Consider the following 14592-nt stretch of genomic DNA (forward strand, 5'->3'; position numbering starts at 1 on the left):
AGGGGGAAAATTGTTTTTAGAGAAAAAATACTTTTAATATGTATTTGTATATAATTTAGAAATAAGGCGGCTCATGACAGGAAGAACATCAGCAAAAAGAGAGTTTTAAAAGTGCTTTCAAGAAAACATATGAGCTTTTTAGAAAAAAAATAAGGGTTATACATTTAGGATATTAAATAAAGTGGGTTATGGCAAGAAAGAGAGTTTTAAAAGTGCTTTAGAGAGATTTTTTAGAAAATAAAAAAGGGTATTTTGAAATAAAGTCTGAAAAATGAAGAAAATGTATCATTTTAAAAACTTCTCTCCTTTTTTTCAACCTTCCCTCCAGCAGCTGCAAATTTTTCAAGCCTCCCTCCTCCGTCCCGAAGGCTATCTCAGATAAGGCGGCGTAGAAAGAGGACGCGAGACGACATGTTCACGGAAATAATGGAATGCACCCGCAATGAAAGAGTTTTTAAAATGAAGAATAGAGCATGTGTTTTTTAGAGAAAATAAACAAGTGAAAGAGAACAGCTGAGAAAAGCAAAAGGCTGTTTTAGAAAGAGAGAAAGTTTTAAACCAGCAAGAAGGCCTGTGTCACTTAGCACATGGCCGAGAGAGAGGAGAGGAGAAAAGACCAGGTTACCCCGGTGGCTACCTCCGCCAACAATTCCAGGTCAGTGAGCCTTGGGGGCAAATCACGCCTCTTGGCTGGTCCAATCAGAAGCTGTACTATAAGCTACGTCATAGAATGCATTTTCCTCAATGACGTGGCTATTGACTGTTGGTCCGTTTAATACAATTACCACTCTTTTGTTGAGCTAATTAGAAATGGACTATTTGAAACATTCTAGCCAATAATCATTTGACCGACTTGTATAAAACTACTATTTTGCAAATGGGGTTTCATATTGGGAACCTATAGATTGCAAGCATGTCCTTTTACAAAATGCCTACAGAAGGCAAGAAGCCTAAATTGCCTTTGTGTGCACTCATGTATTTTCAGAAGAGACAACCTATTTACACTAATTTGCTAAAGAGGCATTACAGATACTGAATCCCATGTTCCAACCTGAAATTGAACTGAAGAACTAGGAAGACTTTTTGATTTCACCACCAGTTGGAAATGTCGAGAAAGGATGAAAAAGAAAGAGTGCAGAGACATTTCTTGCCAGCTATGGAGGACACAGACTCGAGGGCTGAGATAAGACAGCCTGTATTATTTTATAACAAATTGTTCAAAAATTATAAGAGGTTAAATAGATTTATGTTTTTATAGGTGGTGGTGGAAGAAGAGCCTATATATGTGGACATGGCAGCTGAGGGACCATCAGCGGACAGTGAAGCTGAAAGTCATGGGCAGATGGCGACTTTCATAGAATCATAGATTATCGGGGTTGAAAGGGACCTCAGGAGGTCATCTAGTCCAACCCCCTGCTCAAAACAGGACCAATCCCCTAATAAATCATCCCAGCCATGCTTTGTCAAGTCTGACCTTAAAAACCTCTAAGAAGGAGATTCCGCCACCTCCCTAGGTAACCCATTCCAGTGCTTCATCACCCTCCTACTGAAAAAGTTGTTCCTAATATCCAACCTAAACCTCCCCCGCTGCAACTTGAGACCATTACTCCTTGTTCTGTCATCTGCTACCATTGAGAACAGTCTAGATCCATCCTCTTTGTAACCCCCTTTCAGTAATTGAAAGCAGCTATCTAATCCCCCCTCATTCTTCTCTGCTGGAGACTAAATAATCCCAGTTCTCTCAGCCTGTTCTCATAAGTCATGTGCTCCAGCCCCCTAATCATTTTTGTTGCTCTCCACTGGACTCTTTTCAATTTTTCCACATCCTTCTTATAGTGTGGGGCCCAAAACTGGACACAGTACTCCAGATGAGGCCTTACCAAGGCTAAATAGAAGGGAATTATCACATCCCTTGATCTCCTGGCAATGCTCCTATTTATACAGTCCAAAACCCTGTTAGCATTCTTGGCCACAAGAGCACACTGTTGACTCATATCCAGCTTCTCATCCATTGTAACCCCTAGATCCTTAAACTTGCTGAGGGTGCAGTCCATGCCATCCTCCAGATCATTAATGAAGATATTGAACAAAACCGGCCTCAGGACCAACCCTTGGGGCACTCCACTTGATACTGGCTGCCAACTAGACATGGACCCATTGATCACTACCCATTGAGCCCGATGATCTAGCCAGCTTTCTATCCACCTTATAGTCCATTCATCAAGCCCATGCTTCTTTAACTTGCTGGCAAGAATCCTGTGGGACTTTGTTACGGTAAAAGCTGCTGAAAGTTTTTACAGAGGCAAAAAATTGTTATATTCTGTGCTCAAAATGTTTTTATTTTTGTTTGTTTTTATAGATAACCAAGCCATCTCTGCAGGATCACAGCCTGGGTTTGCAGCAAGTGGCTGTCAGATGCAGAGACAGAAGTTCATGACATGGTAAAACAGCTTAGAGTATTCTGAAAGAAAAAAGCTTCACAATGATAAGGGATTAAGCACATCTGTATGTTTATTTTTAAACATGGAGCAGAGACAGGTGATCGTGGAAGATAGACGGTTCCCAGAACTGATGATGGTAGGACTGATGTTTTTGTCTTTTTTTAATTTTTAAATGACTGCAACAAAGAATTTAAAATGTACCTTTTTTTTGCTTCTGACAGGCATCTTCAAAGGATGAAGAGGCTAAAGTGTATAAGAATACTTCAGGAAGAATAAATAAGATATGCACTTGCTGCTTTTGCATGAAGCAAGATTTTTTAAAATCTCACTATAAAAAGTAGGAGGTTGACCAGTAGAGCTGTAAAGATGATGTTATGACCGCTGTCATTAGGGCTGTTGTAATAAAAACCATTTACCACTATTTGAAAGCCCAGTTTTTTGATAAGTGTGACGCCTGTGTGATAGACTCACCCAGTCAGTGCTGCCACAATTGTGTGTTTGGGGGAATGCAGAAATATTTCAGGAGATGAGACATATTTCTTCTAAACTAAACAAGGCACAGATCCTAAATACACCTCTACCCCAATACTACACTGTCCTTGGGAGCCAAAAAATATTACCATGTTATAGGTGAAAATGTGTTATATCAAACTTGCTTTGATCCACCGGAGTGCACAGCCCTGTCCCCCCCCATCCCCCCGGAGCGCTGCTTTACTGTGTTATATCCGAATTCGTGTTATATCGGGTCGTGTTATATCGAGGTAGAGCTGTATAATTATTTAGGCTATAATCTGGAAGGTCTTACCTTGACCACTGAAACTGTAACTGAAGTTATCAAAATGATAAGGAAGGTAGAAGAGTCACCAGACCTGATGTGGCTGCTGACAGGCATTGGAAATAAGGTGGGCTGGTTGGTATGTAGGAGGGTTTGTAAAATAGATTCAAAAACTTTGTACATGACAAAACCTCTTCCTTAAGGGTCAAAACCCCTTGAATATTTATTAAGATGTGCACAGTCCACTGATGGACTATCACATGTAAAATGCAAAGACACATATAGCTACTCCACATATTACTCCACTTTTAAGAATTAATGTAAAATATGGTGCCTTTCTTCTATGTTAAATAAAAAACAAAAACCAAAAAAAATCCAAGCTTGTGTTTTAAAGTAAGATGGGTTACAAATGGTGGGCATACTAAAGAAAATGTATTACTATCCTGGGAGGTTCCAAGGATTTTAGAAGCAAGCCGTCGTCTGCCAGATTCCCAGCGATCCTGCATTGACAATCTCTGCTGCCATCACTCACTTTAAAAAAGGGAAAAGGAAAGAAACTCTCAGATTCTGTGTTTATATCCATTAAAACAAGGACATTGTTATATTCGGTTTCAAATCAAAGGCAGAGCAAGAATTTCCCCATCACTTAATTGTGAGTTCAGATATTCCTGGTTAGCTCCTTAATAGAGGATTCATTTCTCTACTGAAACATTCTTCTACAGAATTTTACTGAAGATAGTCAGATATAGCTAAATATGCTACCTGGCTTGCAAGGAAAATATACTTTTCCCTCCCTGTACCCCTTATGCTCTAGTAAGAAAGACTGATTAACATTCTAAAAAAGTTAAGCAACAAACTAAAATAAATAAATAAATCAATAATTTCATGGGGGAGGGGGAAGCACCACTGCTTATTAAATATTGTATCTATTGTAAATATGATTCAAATTTGTCATTGAAATTGCATCGAAATTTTGAAAAAATGTAGACATTTAATTTAATCAGAAATTGTGACCGATAACAAATTTGACTAACTTTATGACATATAAAAATAAAATCCAAAATACATAAATTGTAGAACAATGTGACTCACCTCCATAAACAGTTTTTCCATCAAACACACTTTTGCCCATAGCAAAAATTAAAAAAAAATAATAATACTGAATTATATGATCAATCGTCGGCAATCCCTCGAGGTCAAGGATGATCTCTTTCAGTTTTTATTTTCCATAGGTCCTTTGGTGACTGAGGAGTCCGAACCTTGAGCCACAGACTCGTTGGCAGACATTGCAGGTGGTGTTGAAAGATAGAGTTGGGCCGCGATTGCTGTGTGACAGTTGTCTTTCCTTTTTTTTCTGGCTCTTTTCTGCAACCAGGTCAAGGCGATTTTCCTCACAAGTGGACGTTCCCTCTTTTTTTTTTTTAATAACGGAGATATCCTATCTCCTAGAACTGGAAAGGACCTTGAAAGGTCATCAAATCCAGCCCCCTGCCTTAGCAAGACCAAGTACTGATTTTGCCCCAGATCCCTAAGTGGCCCCCTCAAGGATTGAACTCACAACCCTGGGTTTAGTAGGCCAATGCTCAAACCACTGAGCTATCCCTCCCCCTTCTCTGACTAGTCTCTGCCAGTTATCCTGATCCTGGGCTGCTGTATTCTTGTCAGCAAGTTAAACAAGTATGGGCTGGATGAATGGTCTATAAGGTGGACAGAAAGCTGGCTAGATCGTCTGGCTCAACGGGTAGTCATCAATGGCTCCATGTCTAGTTGGCATCCGGTATCAAGAAGAGTGCCCCAAGGGTCGGTCCTGGGGCTGGTTTTGTTCAATATCTTCATTAATGATCTGGAGGACGGTGTGGATTGCACCCTCAGCAAGTTTGCAGATGACACTAAACTGGGAGGAGTGGTAGATACGCTGGAGGGTAGGGATAGGATACAGAGGGACCTAGACAAATTAGAGGATTGGGCCAAAAAAATCTGATGAGGTTCAACAAGGACAAGTGCAGAATCCTGCACTTAGAAAGGAAGAATCCCATGCACTGCTCCAGACAAGGGTCCATGTGGCTAGGCAGCAGTTCTCAGAAAATGACCTAGGGGTTACGGTGGACGAGAAGCTGTATATGAGTCAACAATGTGCCCTTGTTGCCAAGAAGGCTAATGGCATTTTCGGCTGTATAAGTAGGAGCATTGCCAGCAGATCGAGGGACGTGATCATTCCCCTCTATTTGGCATTGGTGAGGCCTCATCTGGAGTACTGTGTCCAGTTTTGGGCCCCACACTACAAGAAGGATGTGGAAAAATTGGAAAGAGTCCAGCGGAGGGCAACAAAAATGATTATGGGGATGTAGCACATGACTTATGAGGCTGAGGGAACTGGGATTATTTAGGCTCCAGAAGAGAAGAATGAGGTGGGATTTGATAGCTGCTTTCAATTACCTGAAAGGGGGTTTGTGGCGGGGCGACGACTCACCAGTGCCTCCTGCTGGTCGTCTCGGGAATTAGCTCTTTCAGCGTGGCGCGCCCTCTACAGGCCAGTGTCTCACCTGCGGCTGGCCCCCGTGTCCCTCCTGGACCCTGGTGCCCTGGTGTGTCAGGGTCCGGCCCCGCAGTAATCCACAATCTGGGTCTCCCCATCCCAGGGAAACCCAACCCCCATCCCCATCTTGCCTCAGTGGCTACTGCCAGTCATCGTCTAGCTCCCGCTCCCTGGGGCAGACGGCAGTCTGTAAACCACTCACCATCGGCCAGGGGGTTGGACCAGCTGCCTCTGTCTATATCTGGGCTGCCCCTCTGCAGCCCTAGTACCCTTTTATTGGCCCTTACTTCGGCCTGCAGACTGAGGCTTTGCTAGGCTGGTGCTCCCCAGCTCCCTCAGCCCTTCCCCAGCACTGTTCCACTCTAGATACCCTTCTCAGCTTCCCAGGCAGCCAGGTCCTTCTCTCTGTAGGAAGCTAGAGAGAATGTCTCCTAGCCTCTGGCCTTCAGCCCTCTTATAGGGCCAGCTGTGGCCTGATTGGGGTGTGGCCCCAACTGTAGCCGCTTCCCCCAGTCAGCCTGGCTTTTCCCCTGCTGAAGCCCTCTCCAGGGCTGCTTTATCCCCTTCAGGCAGGAGCGGGGTGACTACCCCGCTACAGGGTTCCAAAGAGGATGGATCTAGACTGTTCTCAGTGGTAACAGAACAAGGAGTAATGGTCTCAAGTTACAGTAGGAGAGGTTTAGGTTGGATATTAGGAAAACCTTTTTCACTAGAAGGGTGGTGAAGCACTGGAATGGGTTACCAAGGGAGGTGGTGTAATCTCCTTCCTTAGAGGTTTTTAAGGTAAAGCTTGACAAAGCCCTGGCTGGGATGATTTAGTTGGGGATTAGGTCCTGCTTTGAGCAGGGGGTTGGACTAGATGACCTCCTGAGGTTCCTTCCAACCCTGATATTCTATGATTCTATGAAAAGTTCTTTTGTGCATGAGTAGTTTAATGTAGGGGTAACCGTTGAGCACCAGCAGCCACACAAATCTTGGTGGAAGCGGCACCTGTGTCCGGTGCCAAGGAGGTCCAAGACGATCGGGGGTTTCTCCTACGTTGCAGCCTTCATCTGCCTTCTCAGCCATTCAGAGGTGATACTGCTTCATCCGCCTGATCAATACATTATTCTTAAAGAATGCCCAGAAACTCCCACCTCACGTAAGTTTAAAGCCAGACCCTGTTTTGGAGGCAGTTCTGTGCTAGGAGTCCCGCCTGGTGATGATCTCTGCACATGCTCAGCGAACCAGCCAGGAGAGCAGCTGCTGCCAGGGAGAGCCGAGTTTCACATCCCCTGCCCTCAAGCTGCCTCTCTGGTGTTTTAGGCTTGGTCCACAGTAGGAAATGATGTCAATATAATTACACTGCTCAGGGTGTGAAAAATCCACAACCTTGAATGACACGATTAGACCGACATAACCACTCCACCCAGTTTAGAGGGCGCTAGATTGATGGGAGAATTCTCCTGTCATCCTAGCTACCACATCTCATGGGTGTGGAGCGCCTACACAGATGGGAGACTCCCCCTGGTAGCAATAGCTAGCCTCTTCACTGACGTGCTTCGGCGCAGCTGCAGCAGTGCCACTGTAGCGTTTGATGTGTAGACAAGCTCAGACTGTCTGGGAAAGTCTCTCACTCCTCCCAACACCTTCTCGGGGTCCTGTCTCTGCTGCAACGTTAACTAAAGCATGCTGGGCATCCTGTGCAGTTTAAGGGGAGATCCAGCGGGTAATAAGAAGAGGGATAATATGTGTTACCGATAAGCAATGTGACCCAGTTAACTTTACTCTCAAAACTTCATGTTTAAACTAGTACAAAGAGATTCTGAGCAATGCTAGCGTTGAAGTCACCAAGGTTTGTAATTGCTCTGGATTTCTAAAAGGAGAAATGCAATGTCTCTGAGTATTTGGTGAGTTACCTGAAGCACTGAACTTAGCATAAATCCTTAAAGTGCACTGGTGCTTACTGTATTATTTTGAAGAGTGAGCAGATCTGATAATATACCTGTGTGACCCACTGGTCAGTGTGTGTTATGCATTCCCCTTGGAGGAGGCTGTGAGTTTATTACTGCCGCCAACCAGAGGCTGGCTTTTTTGTTCAAGCTGAAGACACTGGTGAGTTTAGCTCTGGAGAGCTCTGGTTCAAACCATTTTGTACTGGCCAAGAAGGCAAGGCAGCCATCACATATGTGCTCAAAAGCACCTCCATCCCACAACCACACACAGTAGCAACATTATGCTCAATATAGTTCCTCGAGTTTGCAGGATCTGGACCCAGATATTGTGTTACACAGCTCGAGGAATGCTGCACGGCACCTGCTGGATCTGCAATTCTCACATATTCAACCTTTTGTTCATTTCCACTTTTTCACACTGTGTCATTCTGAATGGGCTCTGCAGTGAGGACCCAGCCACAAACTGAGTTTCAATGTTCTGCCTTTTTTGAGCGGAGTAATTTGAAAAAAACCTCTTATACTATGACAAAATCATGGTTATCTCCACGCTGATCTTCTCATGATCAGACTTCGTTAGCGACTCAGTTTCCCCAGTTGGATGGTTTGTTTAGCCCCCATCTGAACCATCTGGGGCAAAGGAGAGTCAAAAAAAGGAAAAAAAAACACAAAACTCTCTGGGCTTCCTCAGTGGCTGAGTGAACATTTCTTCCCCTCAGCTGTTGTCATGTAGGGTTCCTGAATTCTCTTCTCTGAGCTCCTCCCAGTTTGCTTTCGCAGGCTTTGTTTTTAAACCATTTCTTTTTGTCAAGATCAGCTTCCTGCTCGTCCCTGTACTCTCTCTCTCACCAGAGAGACTCACAACAGATCCCACCAACTCCCCTGAGTCTGAGGACAGCAGGCCTTTCATATCCAGAACCGATATCCAGAAAGGAGACCTAAGCGTAAATCAGAAACCAACATGTTGCTTGGGTAAACTACGCATTAAATCAGCAAGAGCAGACATTTTGGAATCAAAGGTGCTGCCCAATGATATCAAGGAGACACATCCCTCGTGCTCTCTCCTGGGGACTTTACTTTTGTCATTCCCTGTTGTTTTGCATATTCTAAAATGAAGCAACAGTGTAGAAATAGGGATGAGTCTGGCCACAGACCCTGTTTTTATTATGCCATTCTATCAACATAAAGGGGCTTTAAAAGGGTTTGGGGGAGAGTAACTGCAATACCTGAACAATGCATGACTCACATAATTATCCCTGTGCTGCCCTCCTTACAAGCACTGTCCTGGAGTGGTGCTCAGAGGGGCAATGTCTGTAGCTCTGAGCACGTTGGAGACTCTGGGTTACTCCAGACCACAGACTTGCCATAGGCAGCCTGGGTAGAGCAGCTGTAAGGTTATTCTAACATATCATTCCCAGATAGTCCAGAATCAGGACAGCACAAAAGTTTCCTTTGTCCCATGGTGGTGCCGTGTGTGCTGAGCTCCAAGGTCATTAAAGAGCAGCTATAGAAGAGAGACACAAATATTCTGTTTACACAGTAATGTCTGCCGTGTAGAATCCCAAACGTACCTTTTTTTTACAGCAACGGACCCCAGGGCTGCAGCGTCCAATCCGTTTGCTAAAAGGACATCCCAAAGGGAAGCAGATGCCCCCAGCCTTTAAACATTCTTTGATGTTTTTGGGATCAGACCGGGTGAATCCTGCACAGAAAAAAAACAGTCTTGATTTTCATTCACAGAGCAGGGTAAACAAAAGCTGTGATTGTAGAATGACGGGCATTTCTCATTCACTGAGACCGGGTCAAGTCAGCCCAGTTATCTTCCTGTGCATCCTTTCACTAGATCTCTCGTAATACGTAAATGTCGGGAGTTCTGTGCCCATTCAACAGCTGCCCCTAAGAATTGAAGACAGTTAATTAAGCAGATGTGCTGGCTCCCTGGCTGCACGGTTCAGAGCTATAGCACTGAGCATGGGTGTCCTTCACAGCCCCACACCTGTACAGGATGGAAAGCCGGTAGCTTCCCTAGCGGCTGCAGCAGTGGATTTGACTGTTTCTGTTTGTAAACAGTGGTATACCCGGGCAGTAAGATACATGCTGATTGACAGTGCTGGGTGGAAGCAGCTCAGCAGTGGGTTGGGTGGCTGGAACTTTTCGAAACAGAAGGATTTCAACAAGTCCCTTTCAGACAGAACGTCTGATTGTCTGTGAGACTCGGCACAAAGATTTCTGTGAAGACTGAGCACTTGGGAATACTTTCTCAATGACCAATCGCCAGGTTTAGACATGCCACACAGGCTGGTCCTTTTTAGAATGTAGCCCAAATGTCCTTTAGGATATTTAGATTAGATTATTTTCAACTTGATTTTAGCTTTCCTTAATGTATCCACTACTCACAGATACCAGCCCAAGACCTAAACAGTATTGTCTCATTGTTTCCTTGTGCTCCACCTATCAGTCTGTGATTTCTCTCTTGTTTTATACTTGGATTGTACATTATTTGGAGCGTGGAGCAGAACTTGACACAATGGGGTCCCAGTTCTTGATTTGGGCTCCTACATGCTAACTCTATAATAAGAAATAACAAAAAATATTAGGGTTAATAATACAGGTGCAATATCATTTCTGCAGTAATGAAGCTAAACACCCAAAAGGCAGATTATTTCCAGGGGGACAGTGTGGTCAAGATATTGGGGAAATGGTCTGCCATATCAAAGATCTGATTTCTATTCTCAGACGGTCTATTCTCTCATGAGGGAATGAGGAAACACTTAATACTGAAGTACATAAAAGCCCTAAATAATTCACCCTAATCAGCAGAAGACATTAGATTCCAATCTATGGGCTCCTGCTTCCCAGCCCAGTTCACAATGCCCTAGCCCAAAGGATATTTTCATTGGGTTCAGCCAGAGGAAGAGGATACATCTTGCATGTATCCCATACAGATGTTCAGTTCTGTTTGGCATGCTGAAGCACACCAAAAAATGCATGCTCATTTCTGACAGATTCACAGCATGTTCACTGCTGATAGATTCACAGATTCCAGGGCCAGAAGGGACCATTGTGATAATTTAGTCTGACCTCCTGTATAACTCAGTCCATAGAACTTCCCCAAAATAATTCTTAGAGAGTATCTTAAAAAAAAATCCTGTCTTGATTTAAAAATTGTCAATGATGAAGAATCCACTATAATCCTAGGTAATTTTTTCTGGTGGTTAATTACTATTACTGTTCAAAATATACACCTTCTTTAGAGTCTGAATTTGTCTAGCCTCTATTTCCAGCCATTGGATAATGCGATACCTTTCTCTACTAGATTGAGGAGCCCATTATAAAATATTTTTCCTAACCTATGTACTTATAAATTGGTATCAAGTCACCTCTTAACCTTCTCTTTATTAAGCTAAATAGATTTAACTCTTTGAGCCTATCAGTATAAGAAATGCTTTCAAATCCTTTAATCATTCTTATATCTCTTCTCTGAAACCTCTCCAAATGATGAGCGCCCTTCTTCACTTGTGGACGCTCAAACTGGACACAGAATTCCAGAAGTGGTTACAACCAGAGGTGCCTAATACAGAGACAAAATAACCTCTCCTCTTTTTATGCATTCAAGGATTGCATTCACAATTTTAGCCACAAGATTGCGCTTGGAGATCATGTTCAGTTGATTATCCGCTCACAACCCCCAAATCTTTTTTCAGAGTCACTCCTTCTCAGGATAGAGTCCTTCATCCGGTAATGGTGGCTGACCTTCTCTGTTCCTAGAGCCATACATTTATATTTAGCTGTACGATTGTTTGCTTATGCCCAGCTTACCAAGTGATCCAAATCCCTCTGTACCAGTGCCCTGTCCCTTAATTTGTGCCACTTGCAAATTTTATAAGTGATGGTTTTATGTTTTCTTTCAGGTCTTTGGGAAAAAAATGTTGACTAGCATAGCAGCAAGAGCTAATCCACTAGCTAGAATGTTGGGGATATTATTTCATTTCATAGTTCAGTGAAATCTGAATGGATCTTAATAGGCACAATAAAGGCACCTTTCTGATCCCAGGATAATTCTACAACCAAATGTCAAGTATCTGCGGCACACCATGTAAGCACTAAAGCTCTTTAGAAAAAAAGTTGGAAAAAATATGATACTGTAGCCTGAATTAGGGTGTATTGATAATATTACTTTGGATAATATGGGAATTTAATTTATTAATTTAATTTTAATTAATTAATTAATCAGTCAATTAATAGTATGGGTTTTAGGCTCGCCAATCTGTTTGATCAGAAGATAAAAGTCTTGTCCCAAATCAGGCTCCACAGAATTTACAAAAGGACCCTCAAGGGTATGACAGGAAGCTCATTCTGAAACAGATATAGTCGTAAAGACTTTTTATTAAAATCAATAATAGTAAGTAAATGGTAAAATACTCAGGGTTACAAAGTTACAATTGCATTACTGCTATTGAAAAGATACATATGCTAATATAGTATTATATGCAACAAAGCTTTGGTTAACATACTCACACCCTTCCTTGATAACCTGGTGGTAAGAGACACAGGACCAGCCTTGCAGTTCAGGTTTCTCAATTCCTGAGTGAGGGATGCAGTGCTTAGAAAATGCTAAGAGCTATCAAAGCTGACAAGGGTTTACTTGACTAACTTAAACTTAAATCAAAACCTAATAAACAAAGAATAAAACTTAGGGAAGCCAAGCTTGGCCTAGTTCCTTTGAAACTTAAAGTTTAAGAAGAACAAGTATAGCCTACTAATAGTAGTAGTCATCGTAGATAGATAGAATAGATAGAGAGAGTGGAGGAAGTAAGTGAGAATTGAGTGAAGTGAGAATGGAGATGGAGCAAAGTGAGAAATGGAGTTGGAGTGAGAAAATGGAGTACTCTATTGAGGTGGGTCATCTCTTTTATAGGGCAAATGCCGGAAATCCTTCCTCTTATACCCAAATTTCATTCCTCACCCACAGAAATGTTAGGGTACACTTACTCCATAGGCTAATATGTATGTGCGTATTGATGACAGGTATTTACGCACTTGTGGTGTATTTGTTAAGTCTGCGGGTACAACTTTGAAAAAAACCCTAGGCCATTCTTCGTTGTCTATTGGTCTAAATAATAGGTCATAGACATAGGCATGGTGTAGCGGGGTGATCACCCGCTCCAGCCCTGAAGGGGTTGGAAAAGCCCTGCAGAGGGCTGGGGCTGTGTAAAGGGGCAAACCCCCTGCTGATTGGGGAAGTGGCTGCAGCTGGGGCCACGCCCCAAACTGAACTACTCAGCCTTATAAGAAGGCCAGGGTAGCCAGAGCTGAGGAGTCTCCCTCTGACAGGAGAGAGAGACATGCCTGGCTGCAGGGAGCTCACCGGGGACCTAGAGTAAGGCAGGGCTGGGGAAAGGCCTTGGGGGGCTGGGAAGCCCTAGGCCAGCAACTCCCCAGGCTGCAGGGCCTGGTCCCAGGTCCATATAGGTACTTGGGTTGCAGAGGGGCAACCTGAGGGTGGGTAAAGGCAGCCAGTCCAAACCCCTTTTTGCTGGTGATGATTGGCTGATAGACTGCAGTCTGCCCCAGGGCGCGGGGGCTAGATGGTGACTGGCAGTAGCCATAACTGAGGCGACATTGGGATAGGAGGTGGGGGTTCCCCTGGGTGGGGAGACCCAGAGAGAGAGTGGGGTACTGCCAGAGGGGCAGCACCTAAGCCAAGGGCACTGGGGTCCAGGAGGGACATGGGGGCCAAAGATAGGCGGGACACCTGGCCTGCAGAGGGTGCTCAGGAGGCTGGTGAGCTAATTCCCTGGATGACCAGCAGGAGGCGCCACAGGGGTGAGTCCGTGCCTGCTTACACATGGGTACTCACCTATTTAGGTAACAAAATATAGGTCAATTTTGCTTTCTGAGTAAACGGTCTTTGTGACGGTATCTCCCATAAGGATTTATGGAAATATGCTTAGAATGTGTTTTATGTTACATATGCCATGTAAAATACCTCAAAAGTTATTATCTACTGAATGTATTAATCCTATTTGTATGCATGTATCATTTTTGTATTCAAAGTTATGAATGTTATGAAGGTTGGCTGTGTACTGGCTTGATTTCTAAATAACCTTAGAAGAGCATTTGATCAGTTCCTGGAGAAAGGAATGTTGAAATTAAGTACCTAATCAAGAAACACTTAAAAGACAATGGATCTTGGAATGCTCGAATCCACATAAGAAGTTTACTTGAGGATGTTCAAGGTAGCATGTAAACAATGGATGCTACTTGTTAAAACTGTGAGTCATGCATGAACATGTGACTTGCCCAAGTGACTCCTAAACTCCATCTTGGAGCTGAACTTTGCGTAGGGGTGAGGAGGGGGTCATCACCCACAAGAGAGAGTCTATTTAAACCCCTGGGAAACCCCTCCATTTTGTCTTTAGCTGGCTAAAGAGAGAGCATCTCCACCACCCGCCCTCTCAGGATACTGAAAGAAACTGGAACGAAGGACAGAGACTGCAAGGGGTGTGAGTGATTGCTGGACCCAGGCTAAAAGGATATTAGTCTGTAAAAGGGAGCATTCTGGAACTGGTGAGATTATCTGTATTGAGTTGGATTAGATATAGATTTGTGCATTTTATTTTATTTTGCTTGGTGACTTACTTTGTTCTGTCTGTTACTACTTGGAACCATTTAAATCCTACTTTCTGTATTTAATAAAATCACTTTTTACTTGTTAATTAACTCAGAGTATGTATTAATACCTGGGGGAGCAAACAACTGTGCATATCTTCTATCAGTGTTATAGAGGGCGAACAATTTATGAGTTTACCCTGCATAAGCTTTATACAGGGTAAAACTGATTTATTTGGGTTTAGACCCCATTGGGAGTTGGGCATCTGGGTGTTAAAGACAAGCATACTTCTGTTA

The 14592-nt window shown here is 43.3% G+C and overlaps 1 long non-coding RNA gene across 1 annotated transcript; it reads left to right on the top strand.

Annotated features, from left to right (window-relative positions):
* The first annotated feature begins 286 nt into the window (after positions 1-286).
* On the top strand, positions 287-2862 carry LOC135982155 (uncharacterized). The gene is made up of 3 exons (XR_010599345.1): positions 287-1514; positions 2360-2577; positions 2663-2862. It is a non-coding gene; the product is annotated as an uncharacterized LOC135982155 (long non-coding RNA).
* The last annotated feature ends 11730 nt before the right edge of the window (positions 2863-14592 follow it).

The sequence above is a fragment of the Chrysemys picta genome, chromosome 3 (genome assembly GCF_011386835.1).
Source record: "Chrysemys picta bellii isolate R12L10 chromosome 3, ASM1138683v2, whole genome shotgun sequence".
Lineage (NCBI taxonomy): Eukaryota > Metazoa > Chordata > Testudines > Emydidae > Chrysemys > Chrysemys picta.